Raw genomic sequence first — 19,200 nt, forward strand, 5'->3', positions numbered from 1 at the left:
AAAAATTGACAACAAAAATTTTACATTAAAAAAATGAACAAATTTAATAGCTACACAAATTTAAATAAATGTTCTAAAATACTCTACAAATAACAAAATTACAAATTTAATAGCTACACAAATTAAACTAAATGACCAAATTAAAATACATAGATTTGTTACACGTACAAAAATTTAACACAAAAAAACTTAAAATACTACCTAAAATAGTCTAAAAATAAAAAAATTAAAAATTACATACCTTCACAAATTTAAATAAATTATCAAATTCAAATACATAACAAAATTAAAAATTTAAACACGTACATAAATTTTACACAAATAAACTTAAAATACTACCTAAAATAGTCTACAAATAACAAAATTACAAATTAAATAACTACAAAAATTTAAATAAATGACCAAATTAAAATACATAACAAAATTAAAAATTTAAACACGTACATAAATTGTACACAAATAAACTTAAAATACTACCTAAAATAGTCTACAAATAACAAAATTAAAAATTAAATAGCTACAAAAATTTAAATAAATGACCAAATTAAAATACATAACAAAATTAAAAATTTAAACACGTACATAAATTGTACACAAATAAACTTAAAATACTACCTAAAATAGTCTACAAATAAAAAATTTAAAAATTAAATAGCTACAAAAATTTAAATAAATGACCAAATTAAAATACATAATAAAATTAAAAATTGTTACACGTACATAAATTTTACACAAAAAAATTAAAATACTACCAAAAATACTCTACAAACAACAAAATTAAAAATTAACATAGCAACATAAATTGAAATAAATGACCAAATTAAAATACGTACATAATAAAATTATAAAATAAAACACATTCATAAATTTAACACAACAAAACTTAATTTACTAACTAAAATACTCTACACATAACAAAATTAAATATTCAAATACGTACATAAATTTAATTAAATGACCATATTTTTTTTCCAATTATTAAAATTTAAATTAAATAACAAATATTAGACAAAAAATGGTATTAAATCAAACAAAATTCATGGAATAAAAAATTTAAAGTACGTGTGTGTGTATATATATATATATATATATATATATATATATATATATATATATAAAATTTCATATATTTCAATAAAAACTATAAATAAGACAATTAAATAATTTTCACATTCTAACTAAACCTAAAATACCATATATAAAATACAAATAATATCATACAAACCTAATAAATCTAAACCAAATAATAATAAAATAACAACTAAAATTAACGTACAAATAATTTTATCACAAATAATAAGATACAAATTTAAAAAATCTTAACAAAATCATATTAATAAATCCATTACAACTAACGTACAAATCATAATATACCAACTCAATATTTCAATCTACTACTTAATATTTAAAAATTTCATCTAACATCAACAAACGTAATATGTATATATAAAATAATTAATACCATGCTAATTTACAAAATTGAAAGAAAATAATATATATCAATTTAACTATAACTAACCTAACATATATCTATATATATAACACAACTAATAACATATAATTTTTAAAACCTAACATTAACCTATCAATTAAAGTTACCAAGTTAATAATCACTTACCAAGCACAAAGAACTCACGTAATATGAAGAGGAGAGAAATCGCGTACCAAGAGTGAAACAAAGCACACCCCTACAAACATTAACAAAATATTTACCATTCATATATATATATATAAATATTTATCATTCAAAAATACTTACCAAAAACAAAAGACAGCAACCAAATAAGAAGAAGGCAACATCAACCAAATAAGAAAAACGCAATCAGTCTAATGGAGGAAATAAGGAAGAAGAATAGCAAAGCAATGGAAGCAAAGGAAGGAAGCGCGCAGTGCACTCACGAAGCTTCTACTTTTATAATGGAAGAGGGCCAAAAAAAATTCAAACCAAGCAACCCGCCAATGGTAATAACGATTTCTAGGCAATCCCTGTGCAAGGCAAACCGCCAATGGTAATAGCGGTTTTGCCTGCACTGACCCAGCTACACTGCCATGGCAGGACGTAGCCTGCAGCTACACGTCCATGGAACTCGTCAGTTTGACTGGCGGTTCCCAAAGCGCTAAGTATATCGCCATTTGGACTGGCGGTTTCCTCTCTGCATGCACGTATCGTCATTGGTGCTGGCGATTTGCTCAAGGACACCAAACTCGCCACTGGTTCTGGCGATTTGGGTCCTGCATGCATGATTTTCACATAAATAACTGTCCCATGTTGGAAATAATTTGGAAACGACCCCATCTGGGGAAATAGTTTCTAAAACTACCCCAGATGGGGAAATTTACCAATTTCATGGGTGGATATAGTTCTCACAAAACTAAATAAATCAATAGAGAAATCCAATTATAAGTAAAACGGGATGAAATCGATTACAAAGAGAGAGAAGAAAAGTGATGGGGCCTGAAAGAATAAAAAAAATGGATAAAGAACAACATGCGGAAGTTGTATTATACCTCCTTCATTTGTCGAGTTACATGTTGTCAATCAAAGATAAAATGAAAAAAAAAAAAAACTGTAGAGCAAAAATCTGCATAAGTGGAAAGCGAGAAAGATAAATATTGAGACGTTTTAAGTTCCAATTATATCCACATTTTAAGTGAATGACTGTACAATTATCTTACCTGAACAATTCAAGGGTAAAAATGACTGATGAAATATGTACACGAAAAGGAATTATTTCATTTATATATATAGTTATAAATTATTCTTATTATTACCAGTAGAAATGCATGTATGTCTGTATTTTTTATGTTAAAATGTATATATTATAACAATTTTTTTATTATATATTGACATATATATTAATTTTAATTTAATATGTGTATCTATCTATGTGTGTTGACATTCTTTAACTTTTAAATAAGATGTTAGGTTTGATTTATAGTAACATTTTTTAAATTTTAAAAGATTACCATTAAAATTAAAAGTTGTAAATACTAATGCTTAAACTTTAAATTTTCATTTTGTATTTTAAGTATAGAAAAATTAACCATGTTATCTCGTCATGTTGTATATTTAGTCTAGTGTTTTTAAATTTAATTCTCTATTTTATTGTCAAAGTTAGATTTAGTATTTTAAAAAATAGAAATATTGTTTCAGTTTAACTTTTTTGAAATATATTCATTGAATACAGTATTCATTTATTTGACATATTATTTAAATATAATCTTTTGTTAAAATTGAAAATAAATGTATTTGATTTTTAATATTTTTTTGTCATTTTTAAAGCATTTCGTTCCATACAAAAAGAATGTAAAGTTAGATAGTTTTTTCTTTATTATCAAAAATCACATAAGAAAAAAAACACAAATAGACACGTTGATTTTGATTTTTATATAAAGATTTTTCTTATTACTACTAGGAGAAGAGACACTCCTCTCTAAATATTTTAAATAATAATAAAAATAGAAGTTAAATACAGTTAATAAAAAATGATAAAATGAATAAAACAATTTAAAAGTAGTGGGTGATAGAATTGTGGTTATTGAGTCAGTATAATCAAACAAGATTAATTAATTATTGTTACTATTTTAATATTATTAACAATAAGGATAAAAGGATCTAAAAATGTGGAGACCTTACACAAAATTGTATTTCTTTTATATATTTGTATAGATAAAGATTAAAGAGAAATTTAAATAAAGGAAAAAGTGGAACTTTAAATAATAAAGATGGGTGAAAATAAGGACATTAGACCATTGGAACCACATAAATATTAAAGACAAGTTAGATTCAGTGGACAAGATTTTATGTCAAAATTAAAAATGAAATATTAGGTGTTTACGGAATTTTATAATTGTATATAGTTATGTTTAATTAGATTTGATTATGGTAGATAATTTATGCACCACAACATCGATTTTTTTGATGTTATTTTTTTGCATATTTTACATTTTTTTTAGTTTATTGCTTATTATACTACATTGATTTTTTTTAAAAAAAAACCGATGTTATATATTGTATGTTAACATCAGTATTTAAAAAATTGATATTAATATTGAGTTCGTTAACGTTGATAAAATCTAATGTTAATAGTAAAAAAATTTGACGTTAAAAACTTATTTTCTAGTAGTAAAAAATAAAAATACAGTGAAGCTCCTTTTTATATATAAACTACACAACTCCTTTAAAACAACTATGGAAATCTATTTTGCATTGTGTATATTAACACTATATGTTTGCATTAAATTTTTGCAGCCACAAAGATTTTTTTGCATTGAGAATAATTTAAATTAAATATACATAGTCTTAATTGTGTACGGGAGATATCCCAAAAGTAGTACGTTTTCGTATATCATGAAAAATGGTTATGTAATTTACAATTATTAATAAAAAAAATATTAAGTATTATGCATTTGGAAGTTAAAAAAAGTGAAATGAAAATAAAAAAGAGGAGCACTTCACATTTATATAATCAATTTATACAGAATAGACTAAAAAGGAATGGGAAAATACTATTAATAACTTTTGTTTATAAAATCATAGTCAAGTTTATTCATATATTTAAATAATCAAAGGCAAATTGCTTCAACTAATTCCCACCAAAAGAGATACTATTAATACTATCAATAAACAAAGGGAAATATCATGAATAATAACAACAAATTTGGTATCAGGTCTCTAGCAAGCAGCTTCGTCCATCTTCTAATAATAAGTAATACTATTAATACTATCAATTAACAAAGGGAAATATCATAACACCCTCAGTCTTGTGATTGGCATCCTATAGCTTTCAACCCCAAAGTCATGCGGGGTTTTGCACAACAAATCTGCAACATAAAAGTATGTTTCAAACTTACTACAGGAGAGGGTAAAAAAGATGGGGAAGAGATCAGTGTAAGTTTTACTTACAAAAGATGTAAATATAATTAACACTAATCTAGTAGGAGAATATATATAGTGTAATTATCCCTAAAAAATATGAATATTTGAAGCCAAAATATAAGAAAAATGCCCAAAATCCTTTAAAACTTTGATTCATTATTTGTATTTAATCATTCAAAGTATAGAAGCACACCGTAAAATATCTGGATTAGTTTAAGTAATGCAATCATTATCATCACATATTCTCTATAATAAAAACTTTGATATCTAAGATATCATACACTACAACAATTTTTGTCTATAACAATGCTAATCCTGTATTACCTACTGGGTTTTTTTTTTTAATCGGCAAAATGGTATTACTTATTGTTGATTCCAAATAACATATATCTAATCTAGTGTCATGCCTTGTTAACAACAACTTACAATTTTTTTAACCAACTACCACAACAAATATTAGATATTTAATTTCTGCATTATGGTGTAGAGACTTGAGTGTTGAATCATGCGATTTATGTTAAGTCTGGTTGTGTCCAAATCACACTGAACTGCACCAAACAATTAAATCCTTAAGATTTTGATGTTAAAAAAATATAAATTTTATGTATTAACTTTTCATGCTTAAGCTACATGTTCATTTATCTCTATAAGATATAAGCATAAAAGCATGAACGGAAAGGTACTGGACAATAACCAAAGTATTAGTCATTGGACGATACTGCTTTAGCATCCAGTCTTGAGAAGATAAGTACTTTAGCACTTGGCTTGCAATACAAAAGCAATGACACAGGTACTCAATCCCCAAGTACTAAAAGCAATCATCAGAAAGTAAGGTTTATAGGTTCAGTAAGAAACTCATACCATGCATAGCGCACAAAAGGGAAGATTTAAGTTGTTTGGTCTTAACATTCTTAATTCCTTTTGTCTTATGTACACTAAAAGTTAGTGAGGTTCATTGTATTTGAACTTATTGTGTAAACACTCTTTGAGTGATTAAGAATATATTCTCTACCAAACATATATTGTTTGTGAAAGCTAGACTTGGTGACAAAGAATACTTGGGTTTTAATCTCAAGGGGAGATTAAGTCACTACAAAAAAAGGTATTTTCGACGGATTATTTTCCACAGAATTTTTTCCGTCAGAAATATTTGAATTTCTAACAGAATTTACCCATGGAAAAATTTTCTGTCGAAAAGTATATATTTTCGACGTAATTTATCCACTGATTTAGGTGTGTCGGAAATTTAATATGTTTTTGACGGATTTTACCAAAGGAATACTCATCCATCAAAACTTACTATTATACCTAAACAAAAGGAACCCAACCCTAGCCTTCTCTCACTCACATTCCGTAGTTACTCAGTGCACCTACCATGCCGTCATCAGTTGTTGTTGTCCTCTGTCGAGCTCACATATAGGTATCCATTGTTCTAAAAAATTTATTTTTGTGCTTTGTTTTAAGGAAAAACAAACTGAAAATGTTGTTGGATTCATTGCTTCTCACCACAGATTCCCTGCTTCACACTTCAACTACCCTTAGCGGTGTGTTTGTGCAATAAAACTTTCTTGGCAAAATTGTGTTCTTCTTATCTCTGCACTTGGTTCGTGGCTAGGCACCCCTTAGTTTTGTGGAAGGTTCACCTATAATAGCTTCTACAGCATGTAACAATTCAACCCATGGTTAACTAATTCTTGTATTTAGTGACAATTTTTTAAAATTACATATTCCCTCACATGGGATATTTTGCACTAAGGATATCTTTATGTCCATATTTTCTCCAGCTATAACCATCTTTGAGGGGCCCTTCAATGCCATTCTCGATCTTCACTCTAATTTGTTTCGTCCATTTCGACATCATCTTTTTGAAACAAAATTAAATTGCCACTAGTGTTAGTATAAATACATATAACTGAATACTCATGTAGTCATTTCTTGATAATAAGTTAACTTCTGTGTGCTACTAAAAGCCTCTTAGTAAAGTTTACCTTTTCTTTGAATTGTGTTTAAGTTGTTGATGATCTTTAACGTCTTCCCTTTGTGGTGAGGAAGTTTTAGTTGGTTGTTGCATGGACATTGATTCATTCCATCTTAGAAGAAGTAAAGCATTGTCATAAGAGGATAATATCCTCTACAGTAGTGATTCCCTAGTGTCAACAGAGGAGGGTGAGCTGAAGTCTTCCTTCAACTTTCTTACTATCTCCAACCCCTGAATTAGTTCACCCACGAGTGCATTCTGCTCCAAACTCTCGTCACTTTCCATTTATACTATCTTATTATGCCAAAGAGAAATCTCACTTTTTTTTCTAAAACAACCTGCTTCTTACTAGATAGAAGGATATAAATGGTATAATATAGTGTAAGGAGGCAGAACAAGGTTTCAGTTTAAGTTGATTTGGGCAAAAGGTTAGAGAGAGAAATGTTTAAGCTGAATGAAGTAAAGGATTTCTATTTAATGGTTAATGCATCTATCTATCTTTGGAGACTAATTTTAAGTTGGAAATAAGTCAAAGTTTGAGTGAGACAGATACTTGTATTTTGTAAGTGAGCAATAGAATGGAATGCTAACCAAGACCAGTCCACGTAAGTGTGATGGTGATAAATGATTGGTCCTAATTTGCTAATGTGTGTAACGGGATATTGATATTTTGTAAGTGTGATGGTTAATTGTGACTTTTCATTATATTATGGTTTTTACTTTGTATATTAGCACACGCTTGTGGGAAAGATATATTAAACTCAAGTTCAACTAACACCTTCATTATTGCTATAAAGAAGGCTTATTTTAGAAGCTCAATCTTATAAATAATATTATGGAATTTAAACAGGTATTGATCTAAACATGCAAATCAATTTAAATGGCATATTCAGATCAAACAGCGGAAACTAAATATTACAAGTGTACCTCCAGCCATTGCAAATCGAATGCGAAATGACACATACACGAACCCCGAGGCAGCTTTGTTCTTCCATACCCTTACTCGCTCTGAATAGATGGTGTATTTTTCTGAATAGAGAAGTGAGTTTGATGATACAAAATTGAGAGCACCTCATCCTATTTATAGAGTTTGTCCATCATAGAGCTCAACCAACTTGTTATCATAACGTGGGCTTAAGGATAGGTACGTGAGTTTGTTACTGAAGGTTGCAGAGATAAAGGTTGAATGTGGAAGGAAAATGGACCAGATTCAGAAAACAAAATTCCTAAAAAATTTCAATGGGAACAAATAAAATAAAAGAACGTGGAGCGGGGGTCGAACGTCCATTCCAACATTCTCCCACTTGGTCCATTTAACTCAATATCAATCGTAACAAGAAACATAATATATGAGTCATGGTGATAGGTTCTCTGATGATGAGTAATATCTTCCATGTACCACAATATATCAAGTCTCTCAACACTAGCCCTGAACTTAATGAATAAACCATATGTTTATTCTATATCTAAACCAAATGATTTTTCTCGAAATAAATAAATATGTGCACAAAACCATATGAGAAAATATCTAACTGAATAAGAGTTTCATTGTAAATAATAAATGTACGTACAATGAAATTACATCATGGAACCAAGTCCCATTCGTACTACATGATCCTTAAAATTCTTTGGTGGCATGCCTTTAGTTAAAGGATCAACAATCATCAACTCAGTGCTGATGTGTTCAATGACCACTTTCTTCTCTTTAACATGTTCTCTTATGGCTAAGTACTTGATGTCGATGTGCTTACTTTGACTTCCATTTTTTTTTTGTTTTTAGCCATAAACACCGCAGCAGAGTTGTCACAATACAACTTTAATGGCCTAGAAATAGAGTCCACAACTCTAAGGTTAGACATGAAACTCTTCAACCATACACCATGCGAGGTAGCCTCAAAACAGGAAACAAACTCAACCTCCATAGTGGAAGTAGCAGTTAAGGTTTGCTTGGCACTTCTCTAAGATACAGCTCCACCGGCTAACATAAAAATATAACCAGATGTTGATCTTCGTGAATCAACGCAACCAACAAAGTCTGAGTCGAAGTAGCCAATCACTTCCAGACAATCAGTTTGTCTATACATGAGCATGTAATCCTTTGTTCCTTGAAGATATCTCATCACTTTCTTTGCAGCTTTCCAATGGTCAATACCTGGATTACTTTGATATCTTCCCAAGACTCCAACAGCGAACACAATATCAAGTCTAGTGCAAACCTAAGCATACATAAGGCTTCCAACTACTAAAGCATATGGAATATTTTTCATGTGTTCCCACTCAAAATCATTTTTGGGGCACTGACTCAAAGTAAGTTTGTCACCCTTCACAATGGGAGCTACACTTGGTGAACAATCTTTCATGTTAAATCTCTCTAAAACTTTGTTGATATAGGTTTCTTGAGACAAGCCTAAAATTCCTCGAGATATTTCTCTATGGATCTTTATGCGTATGACATAAGACGCCTCTCCCATATCCTTCATATCAAAGTTCTTTGAGAGAAATTGTTTCACCTCATATAGCATACCCTTATCATTAGTCGCAAGCAGAATATCATCTACGTATAATACAAGGAAACAAATCTTACTCCCACTGACCTTCTGGTATATATAGTGATCCGTGACATTCTCTTCAAAGCTAAATGAAGAAATGACCTCATGAAATTTTAAATACCACTGGCAGGAGGCTTGTTTCAATCCATAGATGGACTTATTAAGCTTGCAGACTAAGTGTTCACCAACACTAGATAAGAATCCTTCAGGTTGTTTCATGTGAACCTCTTCTTCTAGATCACCATTCAGGAATGTCATTTTCACATCCATTTGATGCAGCTCAAGATCAAAATGAGCTACTAATGCCAAAATTACTCGAAGAGAGTCTTTCTTAGATATAGGGGAAAAGGTCTCTGTGTAATCGATTTGTGGCGTCCCTAAATAATGATTGGTTTAATAGTAATAATTTAAATAACAGAAACCATGGGGAATTTTTTTTTCTTTTTTTTTCTCTCTCTTTTCACGGTAATTAAATTCAGAAGGAAAATTGTCACTATAGAGTCCTGAATGGCCAGTTCACAACTCTATCCGGAGTCATTTCTTTCTAATCACTCATAACCTCTAAACTATTTTGCTCTTTCAAAAAGAAAAATATACCAGCCATCATTTTAGGTCGTCACATGAAAAATAATAAAATGCGGTCGATAAACTCTTTTCAATAAAGTTTGTTAACACTTTCTTTTCAAATAACAAGATTAAACATAATTACATTCATCATCTAAAATTGTCCAAAATATGGGAGTTTGCAAAATACATAGTGACATCCAGAGCAAAGGTATCAACTGTGGCGGCTTCAGCCACATATATACAATCATCAAAATTTCTATACAATAGGTCTACCCACCCAAAAATCAAAAGAGTAAACCTAGCAGTCTAAACTAGATACACCCACCCACAAAAGTATGTAAACCTAGTCTAAGGAGTCGTCTTCTATGATGAAGAGTCTTCACTATTCGTTGTCCCTCAGGGCCGCTCTCTTCTGTAGAGTCTGCCTCAGATGCTGACATGATATCCTCTGGAGAATCCACATCAGGGAGTGGGTTCTCATCATCCTCTGGAAAGTCAAGGGCATCCACAACAGGTTCAGGAGGTAACTCCTCTGGGTCCTCTTTAGGATCCTCTTCAGAGGATGACACCTCTATCACTTGAACTGGCTCCATTAGTTGATATGGAGCAGGTGTAGGTAGTATCCACTCCACAGGCTGCTGGAGTGTGCGTGAGGGTTCCTTCGGATGTACTAATGAAGTAGCAGTGATTCGAATCGTGCCACGGAATCGACACATCTCATTGCCTTCGAGGGTCTCCCAAACACCCTCTAGGCACCCCATCACAACACGATCATGGATTAACTGCGCTGCCATCGTGATCTACAAGAAATAAAAGAAAGAGGGTAGACTCTTTCACAAGAAATCTAACTACAGGTAACAATACAATGCGTCCCATAACCGCTACGTATAGTCAAAAGGTCTCTCTCAAGGGACTTCCTCTCTGGTAATCGATTACCAAAGTATGTAATCGATTACCAGTGCCCAAACTCAAATTACACAGCTTTTGCACATGGAAACCTACAAATTACACTGTGTAATCGATTACACCTAAATGGTAATCGATTACCAGTGTCCTATCTCCCTGTGTAATCGATTACACCCAACTGGTAATCGATTACCAGTGCCATGTTACTCTGGGTAATCAATTACACACAATTTGTAATCGATTACCAGAGGTCATTTTAACAGAGGCCAAATTCCATATACCACTCAAGATTCATAGCTGGTCAGTCGCCACACAAGCCTCCTTGCTTTGTGGACTTTGTTCTTTTATTGGTTGACTGCCAAGAGCTCGCCTGTTTAGATACGTCACAGGTTCTCACTAACTGACTATGCCCGGGTTGGGTCGGGATTGGTCAAGCTTGGTTTTGGGCAATAGCACCCCACTTGACGTCCCCAAGGTCTCCTGACCCCCGCGACATATCTTCAGGTACCACTCTGTGGTCAACAAACAAAAGTAGGAAGACTGACTCTTCCACGCTTTCTCACATCAAGCTTAGTGGATTATGGGGCACCCGTCATATGTGGTAGTACTAGGTGGCAATCGGGCGATGGCGCAAATCAACTCTCCCACTTTCACAAGTCAAACATAAACACACCATCCCCAGTTGCCCACCTCTTAACTGAGTTCACACACTCCCACGTAGCCCTTATCCACGTTCCTCTCAGCACCGGGTCCCCATCAACCCCTCCAAGCTTCCACAATATCCAAGCAATTCAATCCCAACTATCATGAAACTACCCTGAACCGAGAAAACAGAGTAGAAGCAGAAAACTCTGCCCAAAACACATTCAAATACCACAGCTTTCCCTACTCAAATACCCCAGTAACATTCTCTTTATTTCGATTCGTTAACCATTGGATCAACTTGAAAATTTTACTGGAGGTTCCTAGTACATAACTCTACATTTTGACCGTTGGGATCTGCTAGAAAATGTCTAAAACTCAATATGTACTACCTTTCCCATAACCAGCAATGCACAAGCATTTTCTGCACATGTTGAAAAATTTTGTTGCACAATTCAACAACATTTTTCTGCATAGGGCAGATTTCGAAATCCATCTTGCCCACATCCAATTTTGCTCAAATTGGATCCTACAAGTCCTAAATCATGTATAAATCATATTTAAACCAAAAACAAGCTTCAGACCCAAGAAATTCAAAATCTAGGTATCCAAAACCCATCAATTTAGTGAATTTTCAAGGTTTGAGAAGTGAAAATGAGAATGGGGTAATTTTGGAGTAAACTCTCATCTCAAACAAGTCTATAACATTAATTTAGACTTGCTCAAACTTATTTTAAGGCGAAAACTCCACCGATTCAAAATTTGACCTCTCTACACCCAATTTACCCTAGAATTGGCTCTTGCTTTCACCTTTGTCACTCATTTTTCTCATTTGCACTGCCAAGCTTTCCTACAAGTCCTAATTGACATTCTAAACTAGAATCAACTCACTTTAGACTCCAATTTACCCTAACCCCAAATTTAGCTTTTCAAACCCTCAAAATCTCACACTTTTCCACTCACATCACTACCATTCTCACATTTAACCCTAGGTTAACTCTCCCCATCATCTCTACCAGTTTTCTACCGACAATTTCAGCACACAAACATCACAAAGCATCATCATAAAACCCTAAAACAGAATGGGTAGCTTTACTCACATCAAACATGTCAAGTTTAGCATGCTTTCAACAAATTCCTTCACAAATAACTACCATAAGGCATAAACCTAGTAGAACTATCCATCATATCTCTCAAAAACCCAATATCCACGAATTTCATGTGAGAAGAAGTCCACCCATACCTGAAATTCGAAGCCCCACAACGTAGAGGTGTGTTTCACGACTCCGAAAATGGCTTCCCTTTGCAATTTGGAGTAGAAGTGATGAGCAATTTTGGAGCTTCAAAGGGCAACAATGGTGGAGGAGAAAGGAAGAAGAAAGCAACGTGGGAAGGTGAGGAAAAACTTCTGAATTTTGCTGAATGAAGAGAGAGAATTTGGCTTTTATAAAAAAAATGATTTTCTCTTTCCTTTTTCTAAAAGCAATGCCACATGTCTCATTTTGAGTGGAGTAAAAGGGGCCCACCTCTTCCCCTTGATGTGACTTCATACTTAGCCACAAGGAGAGAAAAATTTGACCTTTTGAATGCTAAAATCCTGCCTCAGTTTGCGTTTCGCTTCTCTGATTCTAGTTCCTCGCGTTTCTCTGCACCCGTCGGGGCCCGTTTTCGAAAGTAGGCAATATATATATCAAAACGCTCAGAATGAGACCCTGAGCGTGGTTCAGAGGTTGGTTTTGTTAAATTTTAAGTAGCACGCAAAACGATAATTTTTAGACTAATTAATGGAGGATTAATCTATAACTGTCCAGTTATGGATTTCTCTTCGCTAATTAATCTAACCCGCGTATCTTTCCCCCAATGTACATACTTACCAAGAATATATATATATATATATATATATATATATATATATATATATATATATATATATATATACTGAATAATACATATATATATATAATTATTTAAAATATAACGCTTACAAAATTCCGGGTAAAAATTCTAGGATGTCACAGATTCCTTCTCTTTGAGTGAACCCTTTAGCAACAAGTCTTGCCTTATGTCTCTCAATGTTGCCTTCTGAGTCTTTCTTTGTTTTAAAGACCCATCTACATCCGATGGCTTTTACACCAACAGGTAACTCAACAAGATCCCAAACTTGGTTAGATGCCATAGAATCCATCTCATCCCTCATAGCATTATACCACAAATTTGATTCCTTAGAACTCATGGCTTGTGAATACGTCTCGGGATCATCTTCGGCTCCAATGTTGTAGTCTGATTCTTGTAGGTACACTACATAATCACTAGGAATTGTTGTCTTTTTTACTCTAGTAGATCTTCTTAATGTTGCTTGGTCATCCTACTGAGGAACTTGATCAACTGATTCTTCACTAGTTTGTTCAACATTATCATGTTGTTCCTCACAAACAACTTGATCTACATGATCACTTTCAACAACTTGTGGAACTTCAATCACTGGTTGTCTAACGCCCATTTTGACTTGAGGGGTGGGAATGATTAACAATCTATTACCTATCCCAGAAGGTTCAACTTCATAGTGATCCCTTTTCAAAAGAAATGTTCTAAAATTCATCACTCCCACTAATCAAGCCATTTTCAAGAAACTTTTCATTCCTTGATTCCATAATCCTAGTGTTGTGGGATGGACAATAGAACCTATACCCTTTAGACTTTTCAGCATATCTAATGAAATACCCAGTTATAGTCCTAGGGTCTAGTTTCTTCTCTTGTGGATTATAAACTCTTACTTCAGACGGACATCCACAAACGTGTATATGTCGCAAACTTGGTTTTCAACCCTTGAATAACTCAAAAGGTGTCTTTGAGACAACCTTGGTTGGAACTCGGTTTAATATATACGCAGCTGTCTTAAGTGCATCAATCCATAAAAAATGAGGAAGCTTTACATTACTCCTCATGCTTCTCACCATGTCTAATAAGGTTCGATTTCTTCGTTCTACCACACCATTCTGATTCGGAGAACCAGGCATAGTGTACTGGGCAACAATCCCATGTTCTTGAAGAAATTTTGCAAACGAACCTGGTGCTTGTCCATCCTCTGTGTATCTACCATAGTACTCCTCACCTCTATCTAATCTCACGATCTTAATTTATTTTCCACATTGTTTCTCAACTTCAGCCTTAAAAACTTTAAAGGCATCTAAAGCTTCATTCTTAGAATGAAGTAAGTAGAGATACATATATCGTGAATGATTGTCTATAAAGGTTATTGTGGAAGCAATTACTTCCAAGATTATTTTGATGATGCCAAAGAATCAAGAGTTAAGCAAGTTCCAAAGAATCAAGCTTCAAGAATCAAGTCTCAAAGAATCAAGATTCAAGAACAATTAAGTTTCAAGATTCAAGAACAATCAAGATCAAGATTCAAGACTCAAGATTCAAGATTCAAGAAAAGCTGATTTCAAGATTCAAGAGAAGAAATCGAGAAACAACAGTCAAAACTTCACAAGGGAAGTATTTTTCAAAAATCCAAACATAGCATAATTTTGTTTTACAAAAGAGTTTTCTCAAAATTTTCTAAGTTACCAGAGTATTTACTCTCTAGTAATCGATTACCAGTTTCATGTAATCGATTACCAGTGACCAAATTTGATTTCAAAATGTTTTTAACTGATTTTCAATGTTCCAAAATATTTTTCAAATGGTGTAATCGATTACACTATATTGGTAATCGATTACCAGTGTATCTGAATGTTGGAATTCAAATTCAATTGTGAAGAGTCACAACTTTTCATAAAATGCATTGTGTAATCGATTACATGATTATGGTAATCGATTACTAGTGATAACTTTTGAATAAAAGGTCAAAAGTTGTAACTCTTGACATGATTTTCTCAAGGTTATAACTCTTCCAATGGTTTTCTTAACCGGACATGAAGAGTCTATAAAAGTAAGACCTTGACTTGCATTCAAAAGAACTTTTACAACTCTTTAATAATTTTCTAGAACTTCTAAGAATTCCTTTCTACTAATCTCTCTTATTGTTCTTCCTTTGCCAAAAAGCTTTCTAAGTTTTGTTTTTCCAAACCTTGTTTTCTTCTGCAAGTGAAAATTCTGCAGAAAACAAAAGTGTGCTATCTTTTCTTCCCTTCTCCCTTTGCCAAAAGAATAGAAGACTAACCGCCTGAATTCTTTTGTGTCTCTCTTCTCCCTTTGCCAAAAGAATAGAAGGACTAACCACCTGAATTCTTTTGTGTCTCCCTTCTCTCTTTCCAAGAGAATTCAAAGGACTAACCGCCTGAGAATTCTTTTGATTCTTCCCTTCCCCTTAAACAAAAGATTTCAAAGGACTAACCGCTTGAGATATCTTTTGTTTCCCCTTACAAAGATTCAAAGGACTAACCACCTGAGAATTCTTTGCCCTAACACATTGAAGGGTACATCCTTTGTGGCACAAGGAGAGGGTACATCTACTTGGGTTGTTATACTAAGAACAAGAGAGGGTACATCTCTTATGGATCAGTTCAAGTGGAGGGTACATCCACTTGGTTGTTCAAAGAGAACAAAGGAGGGTACATCCCTTGTGGATCTTTTGCTCGTAAAGGATTTTACAAGGTTGAAAGAAATCTCAAGAACCATTGGTTGCTTGGGGACTGGATGTAGGCACGGGTTATGGTCGAACCAGTATAAATCTTGTGTTTGTCTTCTTCTTCCCTACACTTTTTAATTTTCGTTGTGTACTTTTAATTGCCGCTTTTAATTTTGGTTAAGTTATTGTTTCTGTTCTTTACTTTCTTAACTTAGTAGTAAAAAGCCTAATTGAATCTAGTAATATTAAGAAGGATAATTTTTAATTAGTTAAGACACATTAATAATTAATTCAACCCCCCTTCTTAATTATTTTGAGGCCACTTGATCCAACAGTTATGAAGTATTTCGGACTATTTGCATCCATGTCTGGACAACATATGTCCGTATGTATGATTTCTAATAAATTAGAACTCCTCTTTGAACCCTTTTTAGACTTGTTAGTTTGCTTACCCTTAATGCAATCTACACAAGTCTCAAAATCAGCGAAATCCAAAGCACTAAGTACTCCTTCATTCACTAATCACTTAATTCTCTCAATAGAGATATGTCCTAATCTCCGGTGCCACAACATAGAGGATTCTTCTTTTACAATACATCATTTTAACCCAACAGAAACGTGCATAGAATTATAAGTAGCGTCACTTTTCAATTCAATTGAATAAAGACCATCAATCAATTGACCACAACCAATAATTTCATATTTATTCAGTAAATTAAAACCAAAGTCTGTAAAATTAAAATAGAATCCCAAGGGTGCAAGTTTAGAAATAGAAATTAAGTTTTTACAAAAACTAGGAACATAAAAAACTTTCTCCAAATGTAATTTAAAGCCACTACTTAAAACTAAGACGCATGTTCCAATGGCATCTACATGTGAGCTCATCCTACTCCCTGAGTAGATGCACTGCTCACTTCCCACTGGTTTCCTTAGGCTTTCCATACCCTGCAAGGTATTAGAAACATGGATTGTAGAACCAGAGTCAATCCACCATGTATTATGATTCACATTAATCATCTTAGATTCATAACAAACGAAAGTAAATGGTGTACCTTTCTTCTCAAACCAACTTTTAAATTTAGGGCAGTCCTTCTTTATGTGTCCTTTCTTTTCACAGAAGAAACACTTTGACTCTTTTTTAATTGTTGGTTGAGTCGGAATCCTTCCTTTACTAGTGCCTACAGACTTCTTCCTATCCTTTCCAAAAGTAGAAGTAGTCAAATTTACCTTCTCACCCTCTTCCATTATCAATCTCTCCTCTTCTTGAACACACATGGTCATCAGTTCATTAATAGACCATTTATCCTTATGTGTGTTGTAGGAGATTTTAAAGGGTGTATACTGTTGAGGTAGGGTGCACAAAATGAAATGTACCAAGAAAGATTCAGACATGGTAACTTCCAGGGTTTTCAACTGAGCCACTATGTCCCTTAAGCACATGATATGTTCACGCACACCTCTCGGATATGTTGGTTTTTATGAACATAACGGAGAGACGATTAGATCTCTCCCACTTTTCATAAAAGGTCAACATCAGATTCGCTAGTTTCAGTAATAGCCGGTGGCTCATTCTTCCTTATAGCATAGTCAATATCCATTCAGCCCAAATGAAGGAGAACTTTTTTCTTCCAAACCTTATAATTATCACCTTTCAATATAGGAAAGTCACAAGAAATATTCATAGATTGTGAAACTGCAAACAAACACACATGCTCATTAAGAAAATTTGAGACTAAACAAATGGCATGTTTTGCCAATGCAAATCATGTCTCAATATATGAATCTAGTGACACAAAACTTGTCTGTGGGCTAAAGTCCTACTCAATTAGATTCATCATGCAACTTTACGATAAAACTATTAAATCATGTTCTTTTTCTTAATTCCTGTGGGTAAATTAAGAAATATAATCTAATATTTTATCCTAATTAATCATACAAATACAACAAAATTCATGTGGGTAAATTTCATCACATTACATATGATTAATCACAATTAATATTTCTAATGTGATTATAAATTTAGCATATAATTTTACTCAATTAAAGATGTTGTGGCTATTCTCTAATTTAACATTCAAAAATAATCTTTGCATAACATACTTATATTTTTATAAAACCAAAATAATGATAATCGCAGGCAAATAATATGAAATTAAATTAATTTATTTTATAATTTCTAGAAAATTAAATGGTAAAAAAAGGTTTAGAGAAACACAAAATTTTAAATTCTATAAGCTTAATTTATATTTTTTTCTTTTAATTATATATATATATATATATATATATATATATCATTCTTTTAATTTCAAAATTTATTTTTATTTATTAAATTGTACAAAAGGATATTCTATGTCGGTTAAGTTATACATTATACAAAATTTTATATTGTAAATATGTTTGCTCCCACTACTAGAAAAAGACTATTATACGTCAGTTAAAAGACACTTTTTATAATAGTTATTAATCGTCATAGTAGCCAATGTCGTAGAAAGTGAAGACTTTCTACGACAGTTTCATAAAAAACCGTCTTAGAAGGGCACATTTTCTAAGACGATTTTTTCAGAGAACCATCTTAGAATGTGTTTTTTTATAAAAGAAATTAAAATATATTTTAGAAATCTAAGATGATTTTCTCAATGTCTACATTCTAAGATGGGTTTTCATATAACTGTCTTAGAATGTATTTTTTTAATAAAAAATTAAAATATATTTGAGGGTTCTAAGACAGTTCTAAGCTGAGAATCATCTTAGAAGAAGTATCCTTCTAAGATAGTTCTGAGTTTATAACCATCTTAGAAAGACATGTTTTTCTAAGATGGTTATTTATGGAAGTCGTCGAAAGTCAGCTATAAAGACGATTCAAAATCGTGTTTGTATCTCCTTTAGAACCATCTTTGTATAGCCTTTTTGCAATAGTGTTATTATCATATTATCTTATCCAACAGAAAAATGCCAAAAATCATTTCTTTATTATAAAAAAATATTGGATTAGTTTGTTTAAATTAACTTAAAGCAACTTTAAAATAAGTATTTTTATATAAGCATTTTTTAAGAAGCAAATAGGATTTGCTTCTTAAAATAAGCAAAATCAGTTTCAATAAAC

General features: G+C 32.2%; 1 pseudogene; it reads right to left on the reverse strand.

The window, feature by feature from the left end:
- Positions 1-6,407: 6,407 nt before the first annotated feature.
- Positions 6,408-7,142, reverse strand: LOC114416051 (annotated as a pseudogene).
- Positions 7,143-19,200: the final 12,058 nt, after the last annotated feature.

This window comes from Glycine soja, chromosome 6, assembly GCF_004193775.1.
Source record: "Glycine soja cultivar W05 chromosome 6, ASM419377v2, whole genome shotgun sequence".
Taxonomy (NCBI): domain Eukaryota; kingdom Viridiplantae; phylum Streptophyta; class Magnoliopsida; order Fabales; family Fabaceae; genus Glycine; species Glycine soja.